The following is a 7,529-nucleotide window of genomic DNA, read 5'->3' on the forward strand; positions in this document are numbered from 1 at the left end:
GCAAACAGCAGGGAGGAGAACAGATTTAAACTTTGGCCAAAATCTGGTTGGTTTATCTAAAAGAGTAATCGCCCATAGTTGACTGCTTAAGAAAAAGCGGGGTGAGAAAGAGAAAGAGAGGGAGAATGAATGAGGTATGAATATAGTCTTACTGATTGAACTTATGCTGAGCTTCAACTCACCTGTCTTATTTTCACACTATCCAATGTATTGGATATATTATTGGAGTAATTAAGTGATTGTCAAATGTAGTCCTCTTTTTCCATTTTAATTTTAAAATAGACTCTTACTAATAAATTGTCATTGTAGATTGATATTTTGCACAACCAAACTGCATAAACTATATATAAAATGCATGATTAAATACATAAATTATTTTTTTTAGCTGAAACTACCTTGTTAGGGTTCTATTTTGGTAGTTAATGTTTCAAAATGTTTAATTTCATATTGCATTTCATTTTGTCACTGTAATCGTTATTTCTTATTGCTTATTAATTTGGGGGTGAAAAGCGACATGATGCATTATTTAATGCAAAAGCTGAAAAATTACCAAAAGCAACATTTAAAAATGTCTTGATGCTCTTCATTTGAGTGTGAAATGGATCCAAAAAGAAAGCTTCATATTCATTGTAATTGTGTGAATCTATCATATTTTGGTTTAGGTTGGAAAAGGCTTAAATTGAATAAAAGGTTTAAAACCTGAATCTCACCTTGAGCATATAGAATAATGTGAATCTCTGTCATGAGGGGATTTCCTTTTGACTGACCAGCAGATTGTTGATTTCCCACATAGCATACATTTGACTGTGTTTGTCTGTACAGAGATTCCCAGAGACCAACTGAGTTTTAGAGTCACACACACTCACACACATACAAAGGGGTCGGGAACTACAAATATAGTAGCAGTCATAAATAGATTAGATATTCCATGTGCAGACTGGATTACAGAGTGTATGTGAGTCTGTGGGTTTGTGTGTCCCCTGGGCATAAGTGTCTGTTCCCACGACCTGCCCACCATCCGTTCTTCCTTCTTTCAATCTTTCCTTCCATCTATCCTTCTATTCACTGGCCAGTGTAATCAAGAAAAGGCTGGCTTTGGCAAGAAAGTAAGGGAGGCTCAGTCTGCCATTGTTCCACACAATGTCCATGTGTCTCACTATCACCACAGGGCAGAGAGGTCATCTGCAAATAATAAGTAAATTTTTTTTTAAGTACTATACTTGAATACAATTTTGAAGTACTACTATTGTACTTGCTTGAGTTTTTACATTTTCTGCTGCTTTATCCTTCTACTCTACTACATTTTTAGAGGGAAATATTGTACTTTTCACTCAACTTCATGTATCTGACAGCCATAGTTACTATACTTTTCATAATCAGATTTTAAATAAAAAAAATATGACAATGCATTGCTAAAGATTAAGCCAGTAGTTCCCAACCTTTTTGGGCTTGTGTCTCCTTATGGAAAAGCAGCATGTAGATGGAGCCCCTTGTGTCCATGAGTTATGAGTTATTTCCCCTTTAAATTTTAATTTTTAGGCCCAAAGAGGTAAAATATCCAATATTTAACAAAAATTATTAGAGAAAAGTCCAAATGAATATAATAAATATATAATATATAATATAAATAATATAAATTTCTGTAGCAGAACTGTATTTTTCATTCTTACCTAATGTATTAATCATCACAACTTGTCAGGCTATCTTGTGACCCCTTGGACGGGGCCTGACCCCTAGGTTGGTAACTTCATCAGTGCAGGTAATCAACAACCCATTCTTTCCCCCCAAATATAAACTATATTAACATAACATCTGCATCACAAAACATTATATATTGTTCGGAAAAAGACAATTTATCTGTCAAATGTCATCAATAGAATAATTTATCAGCTGTCTCCCAGTCTTTACTATGTCTTCAGTGACACATGGAGACAAAAAGATTTATTCTATTACAGGATGGTGGGTGGTGATTGCGTGCTATGGCACTGAACAAATGAATACAGGCTGGGTTGAGTCATCAGATTCACCTCCTGATTATAGCCTGCAGTGTTTGATTGACATGAGGCCTGCACATTGTGAAGTTTGTATTCAGTGTCAAACACAATAATATGGGATGGTCAGAACCATAATTAGAATCTGAATACCCTTCTCAGTACCTTCAATACATCGTGATGTATTACTGAGCCCAGTTACTCTGTTTAGTTAACAATTGCCATTTTCTTTTTACACATTTGGCATCTAAAAATCATTCTGTCATACAAAATGTTGGTGTAAAAAATATTTGTGAGTACATCCATAAAAAGACAGGAACTGCCTTTCAAAATAAGGCCAAGTTCGTTCTGAAGACTCAGTATAATGGAATTTTTAAAAAATCTTTTATATCGAGCTGCCTGTGGAGAGCTTTTTAGATAACGGCTCAGTTTAAAAACCGACATGTTATTTGTGCAAACAGCTCAATCCAAAAGCCTCCGTAGGAGCTCTAAAGCCAAGCTGACTCAGTGTCATCAAAGCCCAGTCCAGACCTATTTAGTTAAGAACTAATGTTGTTGAATTTGTTTGACATTTTACTCCCAAATGAGCTTCATTTCATAGTTGTGTTACCTAAGAAAATGGGCCCATGTCTTCAGAGTGAGGACATGGATTTGTTCTTGGCCATGGCGAACAATGTCAAAACATGCTGCACTCTCCTGAGGGCAAAAAGAAAAGAAGAGAAACATAAATGAATTTAAAAAATCATTCCATTGTCCCGTAGATAAACAGGGGCACATTCAGTCTTTGAGCACCTTCTTGAGCCTGTCAACTTCATGAGGTTGAGTCTGTATTTACACAACATCCAAAGATCTGAAAATCAGCTTTCTTGTGGCTTCTCGCTGTTTAAGAGAGCCTTGAAAAGATCAGAGCTTGAGTCATAAAAGAGTCAGAAAAACCAGATCTTTAGTGTGTGTAAACACAGGCTTGGCCAAGGAAAAGAATGGGGCTGAGGCAGTCCAGATGTGTAGGGACCATATGGAAAATCACATGTAGGTACAACATCACTGTTTCTTCCTGCAGAAATGAAAGTATATGCAAGGCTTGAGACTGCTATGGATCATTATCCTGTTCCACCTCTCTCTCTCTCTCTCTCTCTCTCTCACTCACTCACTCACTCACACACACACACACACACACACACACACATAAAGGGCACACTTTTTATTTCCTCATGCTCTCTATTTTCTTGTCTGTATCACATACATGGGTTTTGGCCAACTTTCTTTTCTTTTCATGGCTTTTTCTCTGTTCCTATTAAGATGTTTTGAACATATGCACACACACAGACACACTTCATCAACATCATGATCATCATCTTTGTCTTCATCATCACCATCATCATCTGGATACCAGCCGCTGGTTCTCAACTGTTGCCTATCCAGTTTCCCTCCCTCCTTCTTTCTCTCTGACACACACACACACACACACACACACACAGGCGAACACACACACACATCTGGAAACAGTCAAAGCGTCTACATGCATGGGGGGGGCTACCTCTCTCTCTCTCTCTCTCTCTCTCTCTCTTTCTCGGTATCACTGCAGAGCTGAGCTGCAGGGGCAGCAGAGGCAGAGAGAAGAGAGAGCTCTAACTCCCGATCAGTGAGACACAGGCAGACAGACAGACAGGCACACAGACTGACTGACACCGCCGGACCATCATGGACTGGATCAGGACAGAGAAACCCGTCTCCGGATGAGACAGGACGGCCTGGCTTCTGTTTTTTGGGGGGGACTCTGCTATAGATACGTGGAATAACCGACAACCTATTGGGAGATTTAACCCCGTGTGCTACCCGTGATGGAATATTTACACTCTTCTCATTTTCAAATTTTTCTTCTCTTCTCTTCCTCCTCCTTCTCGTCCTCCACCACCTCCACCTTCTCTTCTTCATCACCTCACATTTTGACAAGCTGCTGAAGATGCGCACGAATGCGTCTTTTGCGCACTTCCATCGCGACAGTCACTGACAGCGCCCGTGCCTCGCAACCTTTTGAAACCTTTTTTTTTTTTTTTAAACATCAACAAGGCAGAGGGGAGAAAGAAAGAGAGCGAGCGAGAGAGAGAGAGAGAGAGAGAGCGAGGTGTGAATTGAATTTAACGCGGTGCTGGTCTCATGTTTCTCGCCTAGGGCCCGGATGTACCGAGAGATGCACCGGTGCGTTTTCCCAACCGGTTCCGCCGAAAGCTCTCTCTTTTTTCTCGCCTTCACCTCCATCATGGGGATTAGGTAATATTCACTCCATCCGAAGAGACCCTCCCCATAAATAAGAATAACGGAATACCCAAAACTGTCCGTGTCAGACAGTTATTCTTTCTTTTTTGCCCTTTTTTAATTTCTTTATTTTTGGGGGGGCTTTTTTCCTCTTATTTTCCCTCCTCCTCTCCAGCTTTTTCCTCTTTCACTCTCTCTCCCTCTCTCTCTTCCATTCACCCATAGGGATAACGCCGGACTACATTTATGGTAAATGAAAGCAAAAACATGTACATCCCGGAGGACACCCTTGAGAACCATCAAGGTATGTGTTTGTTTTTTGTTTGTTTGTTTATTTATAACTGGCAAACATCTTGTAACTGTGCATGAGAGGAGGAAGGAAGGAGCGAGGGAGGGAGGGAGTAAAAGAGGCATGATGATCTCGAAATGGGGATGGGATGGGGAAAGAGGAGGGGGCGGATGGAGGGAGGGGAGATGGGGGGGGGGGGGTGTTAGCGCTCTCCTCGTTCTCAACAGATGGACAGATGCAGCTCTCTTTCCTCCACTTTCCCTCTGTGTGCAGTTTGTTTATTTGATCTTCGCCTATGTGCAGTTTGAGCAGCAACTGAACTTGTTCCATAATCACGCAACAAGGCTGCAGGTAGCCGCGGGCAGACATGGATGAGGCCTTTTTTCGTGCTTGGTTTAGTCCACACTTGTGGGTTTGACAGGCCGAGAACTGTGGCATAATGGGTGGGCAGTGGTCATATTTAACCAAAAGGCAGTTGTAGGAGGGGGAGCATTACTGTAATAATACAAATTTCCAGCAGTAAATGGCAGCAAACGCGTGTCTGTACAAATTATTTGGCAGATCTTGTCTCCCCAATGCGTTTCGTTTTCGGGAATAAACTAAACTGCACACACAGGCCTATGTTGTGTTGGCTATATGTCAGAAATGGACACACAGTGGTAGTTAAAGGAGTAGGGAATTGAGCAGCGCCCACCAATACGCGCACTGGATCACCATTGATCCTCCCTTCTTCTATAATCAATAGTCGTATTTGTCACGTTTTAATCCAACCTTTCATATCCGCAGGGCTCCTTAATAGCGGCGCGCGCGAGAGAAATCGCATAGAGATGACAGTTGGCAGTAGGAGGGCCTGCAGGACTTATTTGTCTGCTGAGAATTGGGTTGATGGTGTGCTATTCTGGGGGGGGGGGGGGGGGGGGGAGGACAGTAGGCTGTTTCGCACAATACACGACCGAAGTTCAACATGACGACTTTTTAAGTGTTGAAAAGGCACCACATGCGAAGAGTGAATCGAAATAGGGGGGCTGTGGTTTGTTTTACGGTGAGGAAAGGGTCTGTTTGCATTGCGCAGTATTACGCGTCGCTCCATCCACCCACGTTGCAGAGAGCAAAGCCCAGCAATGCATTGGTTTATGGCCGGCCGGACCTTGTAATTCAGCAAGGGGTTATTTTATCCGATCACTGTTATTATCTTCATGACCATCATCAACCTCGTCGTCGTCGCCTTCGTCCACCACCTTCATCACAACCACGTACCTCTGCCTTGGCGACAGGTTCCATAGCAACAGGGGATGAGAAGAGGGGTGGCGATGTATGTGTGTGTATGTATGTATGTATGTACGTGCGTGTGCGTGCATCTGTGTCGCAGCGAGGCACATTCACACAACAGTTTGTTTCCAAGGAGCAACTTATCACAGGTTGGATGTTACCTGCAGAAGCTGCCGTCACGTTCATCCAGCTAACACAGTCAGATCACAGGCAGCTCAAACAGAATGGCATCATCATGAAGGACTGGTGTGTGTGTGTGTCTGTGTACTGTCTGAAAGACAAATCACAGTTACCTTGATCACCATGATACCATGATGTCATCTTAATCTATTATTATCATAAAGGGCGTTTATGACACAAGATCTTTGATATAGCTTTTCATGGCAAAACATGAAATACCTTTCAACATTAGGTGGTCCTATAGCTCAGCATGAGATGATCCCTGCCGCTGTGAAGTTATTACTGCCTTAGGTGATCCAAAAGTCTAATAAATGAATTCAAATGTCACAGCGGAGGGTTTTTAAGCTTAGGTGTGAGTTTACATCACAGGGCTATGGTACAAAAGAGCAAAACATATTAGATGTGGATGCTCAATGTCTCATGTCTAGTGGAGGTGGCAAAATATGTACAAACTTGAGTAATGACTGTTCAAGTCAAATTGAATTAATTCTCCGGACTTCTCCAGATCAGCAGAACTGAATACAAAACCTTTCTTTTTATAAACATTTTCAAGCTGATAAAATGGTGTCTGAATAAGCTTTAACGTCTGGCATCTTATTGGGAATCAAGTAAAGTTTAGGCCAAGTTAGAATAAAATGTGTAGAAAATCCATCTCAGGCTGAAGTCTATTTGGGTGGTGGTTTCAGCACCATGGACAGTTCATTCTTCATTGGTTTATTGACAGCTTCATGACAGCTACTGAAGAGTTACGAAGACAGACATTGGCACTGACGTATCGCTGTTTGTATCCTGCTTTGCTCTTGTTTTCATATGTTACAACTCACGTAGCCGATCACATCTCTGATAATGAGTGTGAATGAACAGTAGAAAAAGCTTGAATCTACACAAGATCACCAACTCTACAAGTATCTAGTTGAATGGTAAATAAGTCATAGCAGACATTTTATATGTTAAATTTATTTATTAATGATGTCGATGGAGGCAAAAGAAAAGAAGCATTTCTCCTTGAGCGGGCCAGGGACAAATAGTCCAGTCTTCACATAAAAACAGAGCAGAAGATAAATTCAGAGGTTTTCTGTTACAGTTCCTGATGCCTAACACCAGATTTGTCATTGGTATTAGATTTTACCTCCTTTATCAGTTTCCATCTTGACATCCACTCTGTAATTCAAACAGAGTTGATGTTACACATGATTGCACCATGTGTTCATGTTCACTGAGTGAAGCAATTATACTGCAACTACATAATATTCATATAATCATAGTTCCTTTTACAAATGAACAGTTGTGCCCGTGTCTTTCCAGTGCACACACACACAGACACACACAAGCAGAAACACATCCCAAATCACAAACACATGCAGACTGTACACGAGTAACTGATGAAAACAGAGACACACCTGTGGCATCCCATGTCATTGCATGTAGAGCAGGGAAATGTTTTGGAACACACACACACACACACACACATATATACAAACACACTGAATACAGCAGCAGTTTTCAGCAGTGTAATCAGTGAGTTGATTTTCCCTGTGGGCATT

Source organism: Micropterus salmoides, unplaced genomic scaffold (assembly GCF_014851395.1).
Source record: "Micropterus salmoides isolate LMB-PRFRI ecotype aquatic unplaced genomic scaffold, ASM1485139v1 Ms_hic_scaffold_23, whole genome shotgun sequence".
Lineage (NCBI taxonomy): Eukaryota > Metazoa > Chordata > Actinopteri > Centrarchiformes > Centrarchidae > Micropterus > Micropterus salmoides.